This window comes from Meleagris gallopavo, chromosome 2 (genome assembly GCF_000146605.3).
Source record: "Meleagris gallopavo isolate NT-WF06-2002-E0010 breed Aviagen turkey brand Nicholas breeding stock chromosome 2, Turkey_5.1, whole genome shotgun sequence".
Lineage (NCBI taxonomy): Eukaryota > Metazoa > Chordata > Aves > Galliformes > Phasianidae > Meleagris > Meleagris gallopavo.
Window position 1 is genome coordinate 3,891,620 of NC_015012.2, and position 10,774 is coordinate 3,902,393.

Sequence of the window (10,774 nt, forward strand, 5' to 3'; positions counted from 1 at the left end):
AGCATTTTGTTTTGCTCCTTTTGTTACAAGGATTCAGGTCTTTGCTTCCTGTCTCAAAAGTTGAAACCCTCTGCCTTTGAAGCTGATCCCTGTCCTCCCTCCCTAACACAAAATTTGTACCCTGGGCTAATAGAAATAGGTTGCAGTTTTTGACCTGGTAAATTGATGGGAGAAAATGCAAAGAGATCTTTGTGTGGCATGTTGATCTCAAACCACCAGGCTGCAAGACAGAGTAAGCCTTTGGTCTGTCCTGAAAATGCCCCACGCCACCAAAATAGCCACATAATGGGGCAGGGGAAGACTTTTAATAGGATGTCTTTTAAAAGGCTCTTCAAAGGGCATTGTGTGTGTGAGGATATTGTATATCTTCAGTGCCCTCGTTACTTACTTGCTTGTAAATATACTGTACTCATCCTGTCAGCTGCAAAAATGAATGAAATGGATACAGCCCTGTTCGATTTTTGTTATGAAGTGAAACTCATCATGCACTAAACATAATTGATCTGAGTAGGTAGTTGTATGTAGGTCGCTCTGAAAGTAATGCTTCCTATTTATTCCCATGGAAACTATAACAGATACAAAGAGTACGATAGCACTGTTTGATAGAGCACATTCTCAGCTACAAAATGCTATTTTTCAACATTGTCACCATTAGCTGTGCATTTTCACCAGTGATAAACAAGAGCCTGTAGGCCACACTCATAAAAATCTGCACCAGTGGAAGTGACCACTGTTGCTGTCACCACTGCTGAAATGCAGCACCCACCCCTATCTGTGCTCACAGCTACTGCTTGGCTGCCATCAATGTTCAGGAAGCGTTGATGAATGTCAGTGGTGCCATTTTTTCCACATGGAGGAATTCAGTGACACCTTGGCTTCATCCATGCTTCCATGCCAGACGCTGCTCTGTCAGGCTGCCCCTCTGCTGCCATCTGTCACAGGGCAACAAAATGTAATGGGGCATTGGTGGGAAGGTTCAACCTCTACTGCCATCCCACCTACATCTGCCTCTGACATCATGGGACAGCACAACGAAATAGGAGGCATTACTTTCAGAGCAGCCCTCATAGACATGAGCTGGGTGTGTTTTATGGAGCCAAGTGACAGTAAACTGTCTCTGTTAAGAGAATCAGTCATAAGTTCATATAATTTTTATTGGTGGGTTTGGGGCCTCTTTTTTTCCTAATGTATAAACATAGATCTCCATTCAACCAGCAAATATATATATATACTATACCTAATATGTTTACCATTGCTAAAATGAAGCCCTGTGGACACTGTCTGCCATTTCTGTGGGAATAAAGCCCTATCATGGCAACTGCTAAGACCAAATGATACTCATACATATCTATTTATAAGTACAAGAGATGATTAGTGTTTTGAGTTGTCTCCACGTTGTATTAGCAAGGTATTGCTAATGGTGTACAGCAGTTGTACGTCTATAAGTCAGCAGGTCAAAAGCTTGACCAGCCTATAGCTCTGCATTCAGACATATTTCCAATTGAAATTATTTTTAGTCATTTGAAGTTCCAGTTGCATATTCTGAATGTAAGGATAGGTATAAAAAAAATAATTTAAAAAGAAGAGGTATTGAGGAGGTCAGGAAATTCTGCACTGAGGTATTTATGCATTTTATTTATTTATTTATCTTTCGGTAAGAGTTGAGCCTCTGGTTCAATAATGTGTTTCCCTGTGTTGGCAAAATTAGTAAAAATTAGTAAAAAATTAGTAAAATTAGTAAAACTCCTATTTCAGTCCTCACCTACAGCTAAAGCAAGGATCTCCCTCTTGAAACCCTCCAGTCAGATGAGCCCAGCACTCACCAGTGTGACACGGCCTTGTTTCTGCTCTAATGTTTTGCTTTCAGGTAGGTCAGTTGATCTCAATCGTAGAAAAATATATCAGGTATCATTGCCTTCTGTGTGAATTACAGTAGGGTTCAGTGCTGGGAAATAAAAGAGCAATGGTAGAGTCATTTTTGGTGGTATCTCCTAACGACTTGTGGATTTCCTAGATTAGAAAATAAACATTTAGAAGATAAAGGTTTGATTGCATGAAGTATTGCATAAGTCTTTCATATATATTCATGTCATTGTCAAGATTTGCATGAAATGAACTTCCACATGTTGTCAAGGATAAGTCTGAGTTCCTCTTGGATTTTCAGGAAGAATTCCTTTTCTTTCAGTAATTCTTACTGGTGAGTCAAAACGTCTGAGTGTAACATATCTTTGTTTCATTTTTGTATTATGAAATTACACCATGCTTAGGACAAATGAGCAAGTACAGAACTTGAGCTACTGCTGACTACAGTGAATTCTTGACAGAAGCCAAAGCAGGGAGTTTGTGGGACTTGGTTCTTAAGGGCTTTTCTACATGCACAGCAAGCAAAGGACACAAAGCACGAATCTGTATTTATACAGCACAGGTGGAGAGCAAGTGTGAATGAGAGTGCTGTGGCATCACAGAAAGCTGGTTAGTGGGGATACTGGCAAGCTTTGCAGAGGTCATAGGTAGAATCACTAAGGTAGGAAGAGACCACTGAGATCATCTAATCCAACCATCAGCCCCTCAAGGCTGCATTTATGTGGGACTCTGCGTGAATACTGCTTATCTTTACAACTCCTGTCCTCCTGATGAAAGGTGTTTCTTCCCCGTGAGAAACACAGCACCCTCTTATCAGGGGGAAGGGAACAGAGACACGAGGAATAAAGTCCCTCGCTCAGTACTTACTTCACAAGTGTGCATTTTATCTTTTCCATTAACGCTTGAGTGAACTTGCCAGTAAGAGCCTACGTGCCTGATAGAGGGAACACGTTTTGCTTCTTTTTTCCTTGAGGAATAGTTTCATTTCATTGCCTCTCCTTGTAAAGTTGGGAGCCATTACCAGGCCCCTAATGCAGATAGTATTTGCAAAAGATGGTCAATGGAATAATAAATTATCCTCACATTGAATGTTTGGAGACTGAAACCAAAGTAGGAAGATGTTTCAGGCTATTTTTTTGTTTGTTTGGTTTGGGTTTTTGGGTGGTTTTTTGTTGTTGTTTGTTTGTTTTTTTTGCTACTGTCTGCCAAAGTTGCGTGCTGCCTGGAATCCCTGGGTGTGATTTGGCAGTGGTTTGGTGTTAGTGTGGCCACCAGAGCAGGAGAACAGGCCTGGTGCTTCTCTTCAGTCCGTGGGCTGGCTGGGGGAGAGGTTATCTCATAGCCCAGCAGTTGGACATTCAAGATCCAGTAGCTGCTTGGGGCTCTTATGGAAAACTTATCACTGTACCATGATTTAAGTCTTAGACCTCTGAATGCAGTCCCTACGTGGGCTTGTACTAACTGTGATGAAACCATACCGATCTTGTTGAATTGCCTGCATGAGTTTTCTACTTCATGGTGTGGTCAGGCTGCAGGAGGCACAGCAAAACAAGTCAGTAAAACAAGCACCTTCTGTTCGACTCAGGATCAAACAGCGTTTCCTGAGTGCAAAGACTGTGTGATGCTTCAATCCATAAGGAAGAAGATGTAGGTGGAACCAAGCACAAATGCACATAATGCATCATGTTCATTGACAGCCAGCCAGAAAAAAAATAATCAGTGGTTTATGGTAATACAATTCTATTCAAAATAGCTTTTTTATTAAGTCGGCTTAGAAATGTTAAAATGGTGGAGCCACAGACAAAATATTTGTTACCTTTTGAAATGAGTTACAATGGTTTTGTCATACTTGTACAAGTATTATAAGGTCAGTCTTTCTGTATGTTTGTTTTACAGCTTGTTGTAGAATAGTATTTTATGCATAGCTGTTCCACTTGCCTGTGTAAGTTACAAATTCAACAGAAATTAAAGCATGCATTTTTCTCTGTTTGCTGGTAACCTATGAGATTAGAAACTTGTACTTCTGTGTTTTTAATGTGTTATACTATAAACAAAATTCACAGCACTATTGTCTATGGAATATCAAAAAGTTTTATTAGAATGAATTACTTTCAGTGTTTTGTCATTTGATTTAATAATGTGTCCGACATCTACACTAAGACAATATAATGTTTATCAATAAAAATATCCTCTCTTTGTACTAAGTTAACACTTCAGGACATGCTTGGACATAGGCATGGCACACCCCTGTGGGTCACAGTACCAGCCATTTGTTCATCTCTGCCATAGCTGTGAGAATCCTTTGTACCACTCTTTCAGCATGAGCACTGAGATAGAGTGGGAATGAAGGAAGAAGGAAAGAGAGTTTTTATACCTTGTATTTCCTCCACTGCTTAACGTGCTTTTGCTGTAAAGGTGCATGCACTGTAGTAGCTCCTGTAAATGCTGGCTGGCTCACCTGGACTGCACATGTCAGAATCTGTATAGAAACATGAAGGGAATTGAATTTGCTATTAGATAATGAGCCAAATTCTGCTCTTTTACAGCAGTAAAGATCTGAAATTACTGCACTGAAGTAAGTTAATTTTTTCTAGACATAGGGTAGCATGAGTTAACTGCTGCTCTCCCAGCTGGAAGACCGCTCAACGGCAGACAGCTGAGTTACAAGCTCCAGTCCTCTGAAATCATTCCTGAACTAATATTTTCAGTATTGGAATATTGGAATAATAATAAGGAGGTGCTATGTAAGAGCTTCTAATACAGTTTCCATCAGAGAAAGCTGCAGAAAACCTATGGAGGGGGCTGGTTAGAAGGCAAACCTCTAGAGCAGTAAAATACTTGGGCCGTCTTGATGCTCTGTGCCTGCAGGCTATGTTTCCCTGTGAAATCTGAGCCTGTGCTGTGACAGGATTCTCACTGTTTCTGCCAAAGGTGATAAGGAGGCAGAAGCAGTGGGAGTCTTTACCCGGCCTCCCTCCCTTTCCTTTTTCTCTGAAAGAAGGGTTGAGATGCGTGAGTGGAAAAGCATGCAAGTGGGACCGGCAGCCTCAACTAAAGTACCTTTGCTTTGTCTTTGTAACAGCCACTGCCAAAATGACATCTTTATTCTCAAGTAGCCACCACATCCACCACAAGAAGCAGAAGGGATTATTTATGTACTTACATGCAGCTATTTCCAGGTGCAGAGAAGACATGTTTGATGCTGTACCTGTCCATGAGTAAAGGGATGAGGTACAGCCTTTGATGTTAATGTAAATACTGTCTTCCATTGGTGCAAACCCAGCAGTTGTCTTACTTACTTTCTGTCTGCTGGCAACCCAAACAGTATGTTGGAATTCATAAGGATGCTGTATCACTGTAAAGACTTCCCCACAACGAGTTTTCTGGTTCAAAGATAATCTTGCTTTCTGTCACAATTTGAAGCTGTTCCTATAGGCTGTTGGACTTCAAAGATATTCTCAGTCCCAACTCCATGCCAGAGTGAAATGCCAAATATGTTTTTATTTTGATTTTGGGTTTGTTTGTTTGTTTGTTTGTTTTGGCCTTATGTTCACTTCACTTTAGAAAAATGCTATGTGATTTACAGCTTGGACAGTTAGAAAGTGGTTGAGGAGGGGGACAGTCCAAGGTACCAGGACTTCCATCTAATGTTAGCAGAATTGAAGCATTTGCCTCCCTTTCTGTTCATCTATGAAATGAAGGAGAGCTTGAAGACATCTCTCCACACAGTGTTTTCAGCCTTGTGGTGGCTGCAGCTTCCCAGGACTCAGTGGGTTGGCTAGTGAGACTTCCCACCTGAGGCTTCTCCCTGCCCTCGAATAAGATGCCTGGACTTGCTACCCACACCCTAGAAAACAGGTGCTTCATGGTTAGACTATTCAGTACCCAAATCCTTTACTAGCAGCCTTGAAACTGCAGCTCCTAATCCCTGGTCCTGGGAGGTCAGCACAAACAGGAACTCCTACCGTGTTATTTTTCCTGGAAAGCTCCTGAAGAACAGACAAGACCTACAGCTATGCCTCTCAAAGGTAAATATGCAGACACAGGACTTGGGACAAACTGCAGGTATGTTTTTTGTGTGTTTGCTTTTCCTCCACGCTGCAACGGTAATCAGACCTCTTAGCACAGCTGAACATCTGCTCACTTCCCCTCCAGCTGTTTTAAGTGGGCTGCAGCTCATAGCAAGAAAAGAGGCACATCTTCAACTTCTGGCTGCCAGGAATAAACAGCGCTTTATAAGTGGTGTGAGCTGTCTTTGCGGTGCCAAGCAAATCACTAGAGAAGAGTAGGGTGGGATAAACAAGAACAATTAACTAGTACAGCCTGGGGACAGCAGGTGCAGTGAAACCACATCAAACCAGAGCAGTTGCTTACTGTAATTGTTCGCACAAGATTTCGCAAGGGAGCCTTTAAAGACCGAATTAATAAAATTGTGGCATAATTAATGTATCAGCTGCAGTGGAGATGGCTGAAGTAACATTTTAAAATGAACTCTACTGTTGATTTTGCATGTGTGAACTTAAATCAACACCCTCCTGCCTGAAATTTGCATTGACTGCAATATGATCCTGGATTTTAGAGTTACTTTTTCTTACGCTGCAGATCAGTACCATCTAGGGCATGCAGACTTACCATCAGGAATGGGACTCAACCTTAGTGACAGAGCTTGCTGGATTGAATATTAATAACCAGTTCATCACGTATGTGTTAGGACTATTGGGATACGCTCATTTTCAATAACCCACTTCCAATTTTCCAGAGTGTGCTCTCTGTCATATACTAATGAATAGTTTTGTCTCAGTGGGAAAATAATGAGTTTCTATATACCTCATGTCCTCTGTAAATCCACTTAATAGCTTTCATCTGTGTGACACAGCTGGGATTATCAATGGTCTCTAATCTTGAGCTACTCAAGGACTGTGCTGTGGCTGTAATTACAGCAGTGATACATTTGGACAGATTAAAGTATTAAATCTAGAAGGCCAGATCTTGGTATCCTTACTCACAGAGCTACTTACTCATCTTATTCCATTCTTCCCATTCAAATCAGTCTACCAGTGGACTACAGATGTGATTTAGCTGCAAATGTCTTAAAGCCCTGGGCTAGGTGCAGCTCTGCCTTCCCTCCTGGCTATCACTGCTCTCTCTGGGCTTAAAAATAAGCTCCAGATCTAAGTAGGTAGCAATCTGTTTAACTTGATGGAGAGGTCTATGGCTAGAACTGCTTAGGAACTTGGTCTCGTATGCGTTGCGTTTTAGGCATGATCCAGTCTTTTTGATTCCTACTATATGACTTTAGGACATTTAACCTTTCTGAGGAATGGTGACAATATTTGGTGGTGCTTTATCTGTGTTAAGCTCTGTATTAGGTTCTCTTACTTTTCACAGATGAACTTGCTCCCCTCTAGAGAAGAATGAGGGCTCTAACTCCAGTCAGCCTGAGGACATCTTTCAAACTGTAGGGCTATACCCCAGCTTCTGCAGCAGGCAGCTTTTACAAGCAACTCCAAACTGAAGGCAAAATACTTGACTATAAATTCAGAGCATGTTGGGAAACATTAATACTTCCACTAATAAAGACAAGAGCTTTCAACACAGCTTCAGGCAATTTTTCCCTTCTCAAATAATGGTGCTCTAGTTGCTATCCAAGCAAAGGGAGGGCCTGATTCTCCTCCAGACTTGCTGTATTCTGGCTGCCAAGAAGTGATAAAACAGATGCCTGTTGCCACCTGAGAACAGCATTGCCTACAGGCACAAAAAAGTATGCACGTAGGCATGCTGTAGCAGTGCGAGTCTCAGGAAGCAATAGATTAATAGTGGTAATTAAGAAGCTGAAATTAAATTAATGCATTTTTGTTGGGGCTAGTTAAACAGTGCACTGGTACAACATCCTGCAAAAGTGACAGAAAACGAGTTGGTCACAGTTCTCCCCAGTGACGTTTTCTCATAAATTGTTATTGTAGACATCACTTCTCATTGCAACTGGAAAGCTGAAACACCGTTGACTTTACTGAGGAAACAATTTCATGGCCAGACTATTAACGCTGTTTTTCACCCCCTCTTTTCTTCTCCAGTAGAGAATATAAAGATGAAGGATGAATCTCAATCATTACCTTCTTGCAAGTTAAGACAGTCTCAGAAGAAGGACTGGAAATACCAGTATCCATTTCTGGTTAACAACGAGAGTGTGTTCCCTTTTGCCAGCACCTCTATCACCATAATGAAGGTCGAGACTAGTTTTCTATATAGCTAATGAGAACTTTAAAACTGATGTCCAAACTAGAATCAGCTCAAGTTGCTATATTTCAGCAGTGTGTCTGCAACAGTCTCAGCAGTTCAGAGTTCAGGTGGAGCAAGGAGACAGTTTCCTAAACACAGATCCTCTTCCCTGCTACCCACGTGGTGTCTAGGCAACAGTAGTGTAATTAGAATATGGCTCTGGCTCTTCCCAAATTTCTTGGGATTAATCACAGCTAGTGTCTGGCAGCCACTGTCTCTCTGGACATCCTTGCTTTCATGTCACTCTGGCTTGAGTTGTAGAGTGAGGAATAGTTTTTGGCAAATATGTAGCGGGAGTGAGCTTTCATTGGCAGCCAGAGGCTCATTATGTCCCTTCCCTGCTCCCTGATCCAACAGGGCTGCTGGCAGGGCCAGGTGTGGAGCCCTGGCACTTCCCAGCACAGGATGAGAGAGGGCTGCTTGCATCAGTCCTTCCAGAAGGCGTAACATGTGCAGTGTGGGTTGTGGGAGCTTTCTGAGAAATTCAGAGTGCTGGTCCATGCGCTCTTTAAAAGCTGTTGTGTCAAAGTGCTCTCAAGTCTCTGTACTGTTACACATTTTATCTGAATACCTGGGTTTTCAACCCACTTAAACAGAAGGTAAAAAGTAAGCATTACAGAGTTGGAAGTGCAGTTATGCAGTATATGCAGTATTTGCACTTACTCATTTCCTGGCTGTCAAGGAGAAGCTTGAAGACAAACTGGCTGTCGGATCTCTCATCAGAACTCCATGATGGAAATTTGTCCTGATGCGGGGGAGTGTTGAAAAGCTGTTGGCCAGATCTCCCTTAATGGGATAATGCTGAGAAATGAACTTGAGTGCACAGTGCCATCAAATAATAAAAAAGTAATTTCCTCTCATGGACATAGTGACTAACAGTCATAAACAACTCAATTCCAGTCCTTTGCTGTCAACCTTAAAGAAGACAAAAAGGAGTGAGGAATCAAAGAGTGGCTCTGCCATGAGTGCAGAAAATAGAAGGTAAACATTCCTCTCATTCCATGTCGGAAAGGCCATATGAAGAAACAGAAACAACCCTTTATATAATTTTTCCAGACTGAGCATTCTCTCACTTACATAGCTCAAGAAGTACAAGACCACTGTAGCCTCTCTTCCTTCCTGCAAAGCTCATGGCCCTGTGGCAGCTCCTAGGACAGGGGCTAGGGGATACACAGTCTCAACACAGAAACACTGGCCACCATGAGAGAAGCCAGCTGAATTGTTGCTCCTTGCTGGAATTGCCTGGGTGTGACTGCAGATAAGCGAACATTAACCTTTGGTATCTACTCAAAACACTGGAGATGCTGGTAACACTGCTTTGCTCTGTAATTGTGATTTTTGTTTTTGCAGAGCTAAAGCACACGGTACCCAGGCTCTGTCAAAACCAAATCCTACGAGGAAGCTACCAAAAACTTGCAGGGGTACATGGTGCAGCAGGAAGGCTAAGTGCTACTTCTTGTTCAGGCTTGTTGAGTCCTCCAGGGCATTGTAGCAGTGCTCGAGGCGTTCAGCTTACATGTTGGTTCTGCTAAAGCAGAGATGTTTCAGTAACTCTCAGGGTGGCTCACAGAAGGCAGATCAGCTTTTGCAACTTGCCAGCAGGATTGCTTCAGCTGTCTCCAGTTCACCTCACAAGTTTCACACCACTCTGTCAAAAGACAGCTAGTGATTGCATCAATAAAAGCTGCTGGTGGTTGTCTCTGTGAGCCTGCCTGGGCTCTTCCAACATCTGAGGATTAGTGCCCATTTTCATGGTCATAGAATCACTAAGGTTAGTAAGAACACTAAGATCATCAAGTCCAACCATCAGTCCATGTCTGTTACTGCTCTAGATCACACCACTCAGTGTGACATCTACCCTTTTCTTGAACACCTTCAGGGATGGCAACCCCACCACTCCTTGGGCAGCTGTGTCAGTGCAGAATCACTTCTGGAGAAGGAATCGTTCCTCACAGCCAACCCGAACCTCCCCTGGCACAACGTTGAGGCCATCCCCTCTCGTCCTACGGCCGTTCCCTGGGAGCAGAGGCCGACCCCGCCTCACACAGCCTCCTTTCAGGTCGTTGCAGGGAGCCACGAGGTCTCCCCTGAGCCTCCTCTTCTCCAGACCCAACAGCCCCGGTTCCCTCAGCCGTTTCCCATCACACTGGTGCTCCAGACCCCTCACAGCTCTGCTGCCCTTCTCAGGACATGCTCCAGGCCCTCAGTGTCTTTCTTGCAGTGAGGGCCCAGCACTGAGCTGCAGCCTCACCAGTGCCAGTGCGGAGGGACGGTCACCTCCTGCGGCATCAGGACTGCCGTGCCTCCCCACGTCTCCCCACTGCTGTGAGGCTGTGTCAGCCGCTCTCCACAACACGGCTGCTGGCATTTCAACCACTGCTCCATTTATGGAGAACTAACGGCTGCCTAACTGGAATTGAAACCTCGCTCTCCTCGTTTTGTTACCGAAACACTTCCAAGGACTCGAATGGTTCTGTGAGGTACAGCGCCTAGAACGGCACTGAGCATCTCGCGAGGTGCCCGCTACCATTCAAGGCGGATCAGCACCACAATCCTCCCAGCCAGGCGCCTCCCGACCCCCGAAGGCAGAGCGCGGCGCCGCGCAGGCGCCGTGCCGTGGGGAGCGGCCGCG

The 10,774-nt window shown here is 43.6% G+C and overlaps 1 long non-coding RNA gene across 1 annotated transcript; it reads right to left on the reverse strand.

The window, feature by feature from the left end:
- Positions 1 to 3,973: 3,973 nt before the first annotated feature.
- Positions 3,974 to 10,738, reverse strand: LOC109365797. The gene is made up of 3 exons (XR_004158722.1): positions 10,394 to 10,738; positions 5,027 to 9,790; positions 3,974 to 4,342 (listed from the first exon to the last, which is right to left on the reverse strand). It is a non-coding gene; the product is annotated as an uncharacterized LOC109365797 (long non-coding RNA).
- Between the last annotated feature and the right edge of the window lie 36 nt (positions 10,739 to 10,774).